Here is an 11,974-nt window from a genome sequence, read left to right as displayed (position 1 = left end):
ATTATACTTGAACTACTATCATATAGCTGTGCATATAGTAGTCAGACTGTTTTGAGATAGCTACTACCCAGAAGAGAACATTCATTTGATCTACATTTCTGTTTCCTTATCTGGAAAACAGGGATAATAATATCACATAGTTTACAGGGTTATCGAGAGGATTTAAAAAGCTAAATTTGATTAAGTGCTCAGCAGAATGTAATTGGGTTGGTCTCATTTCTGTGGTCTCCACTGTCTATTTAGTAAAGCTCTTTCTATCACTTTCAGGCACTTAGGTGGCTATTTTATTGAACTCCTACTGAAGAGTGCATTAAAAGAGATCTCAGAGCAGTTTAGATACATTATCTTATTTAGTCCCAGATTCTGTTACTGAGATCACAGGCAATATATACATTCTGGGTCATGAATTTATTTGGTTGGGGTAAAGTATCAAAGAAAACAAGGTTAAAAGTTTAATTTTTCTTGGGACTCATCACCCAGGAGGGCACAATTAAAACTTGCCAATCAATCATCTGTGAGGTGCCAGTGATTTTATTTTTGTATATTATCTCAGGTGAGACTCGTCATTTTTTTTGCGAGCTCAGAAGGTGAAGAAACCTCTATTAGGTCAAACAGATAATAAGCAGTGAAGCCTGAATTCAAACCTGGATCTGACTCATTTTCGAAGCCGGCATTCTGGGTGGTATCCTCCCCAGAGTAAACTATGATGGACGGAAATTAAGACTCTGGTACGTTGTCTTACAAATGCAAGTTATTTAGCACAAAGGCAACTATGTGGAAGGATCTGGCTGCGTGTCTAGATATTTGAATCTAAAATAGAGCCTATTACAAATCCTAGACAAAAAAGACTTTTTTTAAAAATAACTGGTCTGTGCTTTTATTTATTTATTTATTTATTTATTTATTTATTTATTTATTTATTTAGAGAGCACGAGCAGGGGAAGGGGCAGAGGCAAAGGGAGAGAGAGAGAACCTCAGGCTGACTATTCAGAGTGCAGGGCTTGATCCCAGGACCCTGAGATCATGACCTGAGCTGAAATTAAGAGTCAGACACCCAACTGACTGAGCCACCCAGGTGCCCTCTGGACAAGAGAGTTCTATCAGTTCGCTGTCCGATTCTCTTCCCTTCCCTGTCAGAGAAGAATCCTTTGTTGTGTTTGCTGGTATTAGCCTGTATTACAACTCTCAGAAGAAATCTGAAATAACTCTAAATTGAATCGTTTAAACAATCCATTGACATTTTGAAATTATTAGTTCAGTTTTGAAATAGATTTCATTCAAAGTAGGGGCAGTTCTTCCTATATTACAAATGTTCTCAATTCTTTAGTGAAATGGTATTCCTTTAAATTAGATCCAAAAAGGGCGCCTGAGTGGCTCAGTCGGTTAAGCGACTGCCTTCGGCTCAGGTCATGATCCTGGAGTCCCTGGATCGAGTCCCGCATCGGGCTCCCTGCTCAGCGGGGAGTTTGCTTCTCCCTCTGACCCTCCCCCCTCTCATGTGCTCTCTCTCTCTCTCATTCTGTCTCAAATAAATAAAATCTTTAAAAAAAAAAATAAATAAATAAATAAATAAATAAATAAATAAATAAATTAGATCCAAAAGAAGAATGACCTTTATTGCAAATGATTAAAAAAATCTAAAGAACTATATATATATATATATATGATATAAATTTAATTTTTTTCCCTTTTGTTTCTCATTTGCAAGTTAAAGGTCACGTGTACTATTTAATGAGCTCCCAAATTTTATAGATTGAATTGCCCTCTGTCTTTAAAGTCTGTGTCTCTCAGGGGTCACAAACCATAAGCAAGGGTTTCCACCCATCCTCATGCAGTTTAAAGAGGATTTGGCCCAAATTCAGAGCTTTGTTTCAGGAGTGGGCACCCAGCCTTTTCCTTCACTGCAGTTTTATTTTGAAATGCTTTCTAATTGCATCTGACAAATACATACAACCTCTCTTAGCTTAGTGGATTCCAAGTGAAGTCTGTGAAATACTTGGAGTTGATACTGCTCTTTTTTTTTTTCATGGGGTCTACCATCTGACTTTCTTATTCTGCCTTATTTCTTATGTAAAAATCTCTCTAAATTTTATGAGAGCCCTGCATCGGTGATGGGATATGTAGTGGGGGGGGGGGTAGTATGTGAGCAACTGCTCAAAAGCCAAGTGATACAGCAGGAGGGTGCCTGTTACAAGGCTAAGTTCGAAATTTTGAAAGAAATAAAAGATGAAAATTATATTCAAATGAAGTTTCCCAGTTTTGTCTTTGATATTAAACTGATCAGGTAAATTGCTTTCAGAAGTTAAAATAGAGATCTAAAGGTTATAATAATATCAATGCAAAAATAGCCCAGAGAAAGGAAGAGATGGAGAGTTCATTTAGATATGTGAATGATTTGTGGAGGTGTAATGGCCCTATTAATATTAATTATGCCATTATCATTCACTGCTCTCCAAATGGAAAATTGCCAGTCTCGATTTCACTGGCAGAAATACTGAAATGTAAATACAAGTTGACAACCTTGCTTCTGTGCATATGGGTCACCCATGACTCCTAATTTAAAACACTGTAACCAATCTAATGTTGAAATAGTCAAAGTTTGGCAGAAAAACTCAGGAAGTGAAGAACTTGTTACTTCCAAGTGTTGCTTGTCATGGTACCTTGAACTTGGTCTTCTACTAGTTATTGAAGTTCTGATGCTACCTGGTCCCAGGTTCTGGTTTATCTCTTCCAGGGTCCTCATAACCCCCTGTGAAGGTGTCTGGTCAGAAAGAGAGTTCTGTCAAACCTGGTGGAGGGGTTCTTGAAGGCAAGGAGATAGCCACAGGGACAGTCTGTTTCTGACCACCTGGGATGGAGGGGATATTTGTTTCAAAACCCATTACTTAAACCAAAATTTTGTCTTTATTTGGGGATGGGTTAGGGTGAAGATAAATAATTTTAAGCCTGAAAAACCATCTCATCAGAGAGAGGATAGTCTTTTAACTCTGCACACTGGTGCTTTTGTCTTGAAGCAATTGACATCTAATGAGGAAGAAAACAACATTTTGAAGGTTGTATTTATTTTTTTAATGCTGTGACTGTCCTCGTGTTTGGAAGATAATGTTTTTATGTGTGGTTTAAAATATTTGATATCAAGTTGAGTTCTGAGCAGATACCTTTCATTAAATTCCCAAGACTTTGGTTTTCACCCCATTAAGTTCCATTATCAAAATTACCAGGCGATCTCTTAAAGGCTTAAAAGTTACATGTCTAATACTTGCACAGGTCTCTTCCTTCTTGTTCAGTGTAAAATGCTATTTTAAATGAATCAGAGTGTGTGTGTAGCTGCCAATTTGAATCCCCACATCTGAGAATCGTCCCAAGATCACACGCTTCCTGTCTGGAGGAGGGATCATTCTTGGTATGAGCATCAGCAGCAGTGATTTGATGCAGTAATAAAAAGAGACATCCCTAGTGAATCCATGTGATTAAATATGGAAAGGGGGGCTCTGGATGTCTTGGGTCCTCGACACGTGAAGGTAATTAAACCTCCTAATTCAAAAGTCTCCTCTTCTCTTTATAACTATGTTGGTCCTAAAGAAAAAAAAAAAAAAAAAAAAAAAGATTTGAAATATGGGCAGAGGGGTGTGGTGCCATATGGCAGAACAAACAAAATTACCCAAACACTTCAAAAACAAGCAGGGTGCACTTCTCCCTCTGTTCAGTAACCATATGTTAGCTCAACACGCGAGAAGCTCCCTTCAAGTTGATGCAAACAGACTCTTTGTCTTTTGGCCTCCAGTGTGCTTCCTTAAAACAAAAACCAGGGGACCTTGGAGAGACGTTACAGTGAGGTCCCTGCTGGGTCTGAATCCAAGATGGCAAAGCTTGTAGAACTGTTTTTGAAGTCAGAGAACTTCAAGAAGCAGGAAGAAGATGTAGTTGATAAAAGGATCCTTGCCATCAAGAGCAAGACTCTTCTGGGAGTTGTTTATAGAAGATGGGAGGGATATACTCCTGCCCTGATGGGATGGATCATCAGCGAAGGACAGTTTGGTCATTACAAACAATGGGCACAGAGACATCTTTACAAAATCATGAGAGTAGATTGGTTGAATGAAGAAGCAATGCACTGTATGGGAAATATCAGTAAAGTGTGGTTATAGGTTATGGGTGAATCCTCTTGCCTCCAAACTTTCCTTTTCTTGTATGGCTGCAAACTGTGCATGTTTTCTTGCTGACTACTGGCACAACCCCTCCTTTCATCTTTTCCTTTGAAGTTCCCACTTGGCTTATTTCAAACCTGCATATTGCTTTGGGACTAGGAAACCTTGTGCCGTGGGTGGCATCGATGATATTGCACAATATATAAACGAAATACGTAAAATTTAATTGAGAATATAATATAAACCATAGGAAAGAAAAATCCCCAGCAGAATGGACCAGAAGAAATCAGAATCAGAAAAATCCAGAGGTCTAGAAATGGCTCTGACCAATCTGGGCCGGGGGAGACAGCATGTAGACATATCAGAGGATCTCATGTTAGTTCCAGATTCCAATTCAAGTACTTGGTACAAGATCACTGATACTCAGTTCAAGTAGCTGTGTTAAATCGAGTAGTTGGTGAAAGCTTTAAAAGACCAAATTAGTGAATGACTTGGTAATTCAGTAGACATTTTTGAACACCTAATACACATTAGCAAACCAGTCTGGTAAACATTTTTAGTGGCCTAGCTACAAGGCAATTTGAACACAAAGTATTAGTTATTTTTGTTGTCTGCACAGCTAGCCAGGTATTTAATCCTTTTTTGGAATTTTCATTATACACATTTTAACGTTCAGAAGTTCTTTGTTACGCTAGTTATCAAAATAATAATGAGGTTGCTGTAACACATTGTTACGGAAAGGTCAGACGCTTGGCAATCTCAACTCTGTTTAGGTTAACAATAGTTTGGATTTTAAAATACATCCACACACTTACACAATGTAACACATGCCCACTCACATGTTCAAATACTGTTTTATTAACTGCTTCCAGAGGACTTGATTTAAGAATCAAGAGCGAAAGGAGCTTTGAAAGATCTGCGGGTCTGTAATATGAATCGCTAACTGCCCGTTTCCGTTTCCACATTTCTCTGGTCATCCCTGAAACGCTTGTGAACGTTCTGGCGTCTGCAACATAACCTAACCGTCAACTTGGCGGGAACACCTTGTTAAGTCACTGTGACGTCAGGGAGGCGCGTGTGACTCTTGCACATGGCAGGGTGGCTGGAGCCCAGAAGCAGGCCTTCCCTCTCTCACCTGTTTGTTTTTAAAGTCCTTTGTGGGAGTCAAAAGTTGCAACTGCCAAAGCAGCTCAGGAGCTAACTAATCCATAGTTGATTTCAATTGATCTTAAAGTGCACGAAACACACTTTTCTCAGCGGCTGGCCCCCATTTATATGTCAACGCAGATCAGTGTTGAGCACACAGATGACCCAGAGCACTGAAGGAAGAGTTGTGTTGGTCGGCTCAAAAGTTATTGGAACAGATTTGCCCTTTGGTAGAAATGCGCTGGAATGGAATAATGTCTCTTTTGCCGGAAGACAAGCACTCAAGTGAAGTCAGCCGTGCTTGAAAAGGGCATTAAAGCGTCTTCTATTTAAACAAATGGAGTAACAGATTCTAATAGCAAAGCAAACTTACTTTCGAGGACTCCAGGATGCTTTATTGGTGGATGTTCTGTAGTTCGCTTCACTTAAGATTATTTTCTAATAGGACTTTCAGTAAGACTTGAAAATGTTCCATACTTACTGATTTTTTTTTCCTTTGTATTTATGTAATTTTATTTTTAAAAAGATTTTATTTTTAAAAAATTTTATTTTTAAGGAATCTCTACACCCATTGTGGGGCTCAAACCCACAACCCGAGATCAAGCGTTGCATGATCTACTGACAGAACCATCCAGGTACCCCTAGTTGATTTTTTAAATTATGCATTTTTCATATTAATTTTGTTTTGGAAAAAGCAATATAAAACATTACTACTCATTATATTGTCCAGCTATGAAAGGTCTGTGGCAATGAAGTAATATTCCAAATACTATTTCTAAGTCAGACACTTAAGGGACAACACGTTGGGGAATAATGATGAGTTCTAGATGGTAAGGTACAGGGATTGCCTAAACTCAGAAAGTAGTACTGTCCAGGTGACCTGCAGTTTTTTTTTTTTTTTAAGATTTTATTTATTTATTTGACAGAGAGAGAGATAGCGAGAGCAGGAACAGAAGCAGGGGGAGTGGGAGAGGGAGAAGCAGGCTTCCCGCCGAGCAGGGAGCCCGATGTGGGACTCGATCCCAGGACCCTGGGACCATGACCTGAGCCGAAGGCAGATGCTTAATGACTGAGCCACCCAAGCGCCCAGGTGACCTGCAGTTTAACTACAACTTTAGTGCATGACAACTTCATCTATGTCACTTGATCTTAAAGTTGCTTATTTGAAAATAAATTGTATTACTAAGGTAGTCAAAAGAAGTATCTGCATTTCTCGGGCAGTAGCCTCGTGTTGATGGTAGACCACAAATGAAATATTGGAGGCCTCTCCTTTCTCAGGTTAGGCTTAATTTTGCTAACCTTATTGTAGGCTATTAGCATCTTGGTTAGAATGTAAGGAAAATATATTTTACTGTGTTTTAGTTACTCGACGAATGCATAAAAGTTAAAAATATTAGTAAAAAACCGGATAAAAAGACAGGTGTTAGAAATAAAAGAGGACTTAAAACATCATTGAGGCCCTTTTATTTATTATCTGCTGTGTTCCTTTGTGACTTATTGCTGTAATGCTGGGTTTTAAACCTACAGTCTTTGGAACTGCTTCCTCGAAAGCAGTTTATTATGTACTTAATTGGCCTCAGACTCAGAGTTGTACCTGTGTATTTATACAGGTGGTGGACCACAAACCAGGAGTCGCCACACCTCAAGAATCTAAGAATCTTGGACTTACTGGGAATTTACTTTGAATTCTTAAAATAAATGAGTTTCTTTCTCCCCACCCACCCACCCCTAAATAGTCTATCTTTCTCCATGGAAGAGGAAAGAAAGCATTACAGGGCAAGGACGCTAGTTTTCCCTGTGAACATAGTTACAACATGTGGGCTAGTGACCTCTCTACAAGGATTGCTGGGTGAGGAATTTGAATGGGACAACAGATGATGCTGGTTTTTTTTTTTTTTTTTAAGATTTTATTTATTTATTTATTTGAGAGAGAGAGGGAGTAAGAGAGAGGTAGAGGGAGAGGGAGAAGCAGACTCCCCGCTGAGCAGGGGCTCAATCCCAGGACCCTGGGATCATGAGCTGAGCCAAAGGCTTAACTGATTGAGCTGCCCAGGTGCCCCAGATGATGCTGTTTAATAAGTAGTTAATGGGGCACCTGGGTGGCTCAGTTGGTTAAGCGACTGCCTTCGGCTCAGGTCATGATCCTGGAGTCCCTGGATCGAGTCCTGCATCGGGCTCCCTGCTCGGCAGGGAGTCTGCTTCTCCCTCTGACCCTCCCCCCTCTCATGTGCTCTCTCTCATTCTCTCTCAAATAAATAAATAAAATCTTTAAAAAAAAATAAGTAGTTAATGAAGCAGTGATTATCTTGGATGGAAACATGGAGTGATCCTGGGCACCCCCCACCCCCACTGCTGCAGGCTCCCAAATCCATTTGGGATCTGTCTCCCTCTCTTCATCCTTGCTGTACCCTTTGTCTAAGCCATAGTCCCAGGACTAATTCAGTTGCCTTATAACCAGTCTCTCCATTTTGCTCTTAATTCTTTCCAATTCATTTGCTATGAAGCAGCCAGGACAGTTTTGTGGTTTTTTTTCTTAAAATAAAATAAAATAAAATAAACCTTAAAATGCTCCCAATGATTTCCTGTTGTATTTGAGATAAACATAAAGTAGAATATCCTTCATATAGCTTTTTAGGTTCTGTGCAGTCTGGTCCTTACCTACTTTTTTGTCTTTATCTTGAGGTATTCTCCCCTTTGATTAATGGCCTTCTTTCAAATGTACTACTCTTAATTTAGTTCCCCCAAAGGGACAAGGCCCATTTCCATGGAAGAACCTTTACAGTTGCTGCCCCCTCTGGTAGAAACACCCTTTCCCCGGCGCGCCTGGGTGGCTCAGTTGTTAAGCGCCTGCCTTCGGCTCAGGTCATGATCCCGGGGTCCCGGGATTGAGCCCCGCATCGGGCTCCCTGCTCGGCGGGGAGTCTGCTTCTCCCTCTCCCACTCCCCCTGCTTGTGTTCCCTCTCTCGCTGTGTCTCTCTGCCAAATAAATAAAATCTTTAAAAAACAAAACAAAACACCCTTTCCCCTACTTTTTTCCTACTTACCCTTCACTCTCAGACTAAGTGCTACTTCCCCATTAAGGGGATCTTGGAAGGACCAATTTAAACTAGATATACCCTGTTGGTCTTGTTTGTAGTGTTCTGTAAAAGGTTAATTCCGAGGGCTAAAACCTTACACATTTCAAAGAAAGACCCATCTTTAGGACTACTCCTAGAAGATAGATACTGAGCCTTTTAGAATTATAGATTTTTGTACCCCTGAGGCCTTAGGCTTACCCAGTGCCATTCTGATTAAGTCTTAGCCTAACAATATGATTTATGGTGAAGATGCTTTTGCTCTGGGGGTGGGGGGGGACCTAGAATCTGAGTAGTTGAGGTTAGTTATGCAGGAGCTACATACCTAGTGACTAGCACCCAGTTCAAATCCTGGACATCAGTGCTCAGGCGAGGTTCCCTGGTTGGTGACACTTTAAATGTGTTGTCCCACATCACTGATGGGAGAATTGAGTGCATCCCATATAACTCCACTGGGAGGGGACTCCAGGAAGCTTGTACCTGGTGTCCCCTAGATTTTGCCCCTTCTGCCTTTTCCCTTTGCTGATTTTAATCTCTGTTCTTTCTTTGTAATACACTATCACTGTGAGTATAACCGCTTTTCTGAGTCCTGTGAGTCCTAGTGAATTGGCAGGACCGAGAATGATAGTAGGGACCCATAATATCCTATTTGTTTCCTTTGAAACAATTATTTCCATTTGTCATTCTATAGATTTATTTTATTTACTTTTTTTTAAAGTACTACATTCTAGTGTAGAAATTAGGCAGTGCATAATTATCTTTCTCTCCTTATACCTAGTCCCTGGCATTGCACCATAGTCACTCAATCAAAATTTGGGGGGTGGTGGTTGAAAGTAAAATATATAGTGTTTGGTGAAAATAAAATTTTAAATGACTCCAAAGAAATTTATTTTTTTTATTTTTAGAGCTTTTATTTTTAAGTAATCTCTATACCCACCGTGGGGCTCGGACTCACAACGCTGAGATCAAGAGTTGCACACTCTGCTGACTGAACCATCCAGGCGATGCAAGAACGTTAAATAAGGTTCAGTAACCTTGTCTTCTTATTTGATTTCACCTTAAAATATTATGATTTAGTTTTAATACCTGAATAATTAGTGTATAATTGGAAATAGAAAGTCACCAAGATTTCAATTGGCTTTCTAGATTTGTGGAAATTCTCCTAGCCATTTTTCACTCAATTCTCTGAGTTTACATTTTTTGTCATATTTATATAGGATCCCTACGATAATCTAAATTTGAAACAGAGGATTTTGGTATGACTAATGGGAAGTAAGGGAGAGACAAAACAATGCACACAGAATTGTTTGGGTTGACTTAAGAAAACAAAGTAACAGTGTTGTATATTAGATATCCAGAATTATTCGCCTTGCATAACTGAAATTTACATCTTTTGACCAGTATCTCATTACGTCATTCTCCTCCCCACACCCCCTGCAACCCCTGGAAACCACTAGTGTGCTTTCTGTTTCTATGAGTTTGACTATTTTAGATTCCATATATAAGTGAGATCGTGCAGTATTTATCTTCCAGTGTCGGGCTTATTTCACTCAGCGTAATGTCCTCCTGGTTCATCCGTGCTGTTGCGTGAGTAGGGTTTCATCTTTAAGGCTGAACATTTCATTATGTATCTCTATTCCTATCTATCTATACATCTCTCATCTTTCTTTCTATCCCATGTTTTCGTATCCATTTAGCCCTCCATGAAATTTCATTATTTCCTTATCTAGGCGAGTGTGAATAGTGCTGTAGTGAACATGGGAGCGTTAACTATCTCTTTGAAACCCCTATTTCAGTACTTTTAGATAAATACCCAGAATTGGGACTGCTGGCTGATATGGTAGTTCATTTCTAAGTTTGGGGGGACCTTCATACTGTTTTCCATCACGCTATGCCAGTTAAATCCCCACCAGGGCTCACTTTGCTCCACATCCTTGCCCACACCTGTAGCTTTTGTCCTTTTGATAAAAGCCGTTCTAACAGATATGAGGTGATACCTTGTGGCTTTGCTTTGAATTTCCCTGATGATTAATCTTGGTAAACATCTTTTCATAAACTTGTTGGACATTTGCGTGTCTTCTTTGAGCTATGTCTGTTTAGGTCCCTGGCTTATTTTTTTAAAAAAGTACTTTTATCTTGTTTTTGCTATCAAGTTGTAGGAGTTCCCTATGTATTTTGGAAGTTCATCCCTTATCGGATACATGGTTTGCAAATGTTTTGTCCCTTTCTTTAGACTGCCTTTTCACTGTGATCACTGTTTCCTTTGCTGCGCAGAAGCTTTTTAGTCTGACGAAATCCCAGTTTCCTATTTTTGCTTTTGTGGCCTGTGCTTTTGGTGTCTTATGAAAAAAATCATTGCCTAGACCAACTTCAGGAAGCTTTCCCCCTGTGTTTTCTACTTGTAGTCATATAGCTTCAGCTGTTAGGTTTAAGTGTTTTATCCATTTGAATTGTTTTCTTTTTTTGTATATAAGTGTTTAGTTTCATTCTTCTGGATGTGGATATTCAGTTTTCCCAGCACTATTAACTGAAGAGACTCTGCTTTTTCCATTGTGTTTTATTGGCACATTTGTCAAAGATCAGTTGAGTGTAGATATGTGGGTTATTTATGGGTTATGTATTCTGTTCCATCGGTCTATTTTTATGCCCTCGCCATACTCTTTTGATTACTATAGCTTTATAATATATTTTGAAATCAGGTATTGTAATGCTTCCAGCTTTGTTCTTGTTGCTGAAGATTTCTTTGGCTATTTGGGGTCTTTTGTGGTTGCATGTGATTTTAGAATTTTTCCTATTTTTCTAAAAAACACCATTGGGATTTTGATAGAGATTACATCGAAGATGATCACATTCTGGGGATCTACTTACTATACAACACTGTGACTATAGTTAATATTATATACTTGAACTTTGCTAAGACAGTAGATATCAAGTGTTCTCACCTTAACAAGAAACAAAGAAGATGGCAACTATGTGAGGTGATGTTAATTAGCTTGATTGTGGTGATTATTTTGTAATGTACAGGTATGTTAAATCATTGAGTTGTACACCTTCCATAAATACAGTTGTCAATTATATCTCAGTAAAGCTAGGGAAAAAACACAATGTGGCACTAAGTGATGAGCTGTCCCCGGAAGGAGAATTTTAACGCTGTGAAGAGCATAATTAATTAAAGGACTTTGTAACTTGCTCTTGACCCACATTTTAAGCTTCAGAGAGTTGTAAACCAGGACTAGAAATCTCTAAGGAATCAAGAGGAAGAGACAAAAGCTTGTCTTATAAATAGAACAGGGGTAATGAAAAATTAATTTAGGAGTTTAAAAGGCATCTGTTGTAGTGACTGATCAGAAGTGGTCCACTATTTCCTTCATGTCCTTGCATTTATCTCTGTGTTCTGAGCAAGAATGAAGCTGTTCTTCCCTTATCCTGCATCACACCCATCATGGATGGAAACTGATGTGGAAGGAAGTAGAGGATGGAAATTAGGGGCCCATCAGAAACCAGTCATGATATGAGTCTGGTACCCGACAGTGTGTACTCATTTGCAAAGATTCTATACAGGATAGGATATGTCCTGTAACATTAATATTATTATCATTTTCCTA

The 11,974-nt window shown here is 39.2% G+C and overlaps 1 long non-coding RNA gene across 1 annotated transcript; it reads left to right on the top strand.

Annotated features, from left to right (window-relative positions):
- The first annotated feature begins 2,931 nt into the window (after nucleotides 1-2,931).
- Nucleotides 2,932-9,478, top strand: LOC129046148 (uncharacterized). Its single transcript, XR_008506960.2, has 3 exons — nucleotides 2,932-3,053; nucleotides 5,851-5,929; nucleotides 9,275-9,478. It is a non-coding gene; the product is annotated as an uncharacterized LOC129046148 (long non-coding RNA).
- The last annotated feature ends 2,496 nt before the right edge of the window (nucleotides 9,479-11,974 follow it).

This window comes from Mirounga angustirostris, unplaced genomic scaffold, assembly GCF_029215605.1.
Source record: "Mirounga angustirostris isolate CCGP_5_RB_7025 unplaced genomic scaffold, mMirAng1.0.hap1 SCAF_7, whole genome shotgun sequence".
In the NCBI taxonomy this organism is placed as follows: Eukaryota; Metazoa; Chordata; class Mammalia; order Carnivora; family Phocidae; genus Mirounga; species Mirounga angustirostris.
The sequence above is the reverse complement of the archived record's forward strand: the minus strand, read 5'-3'. Positions and strand labels throughout refer to the sequence as shown.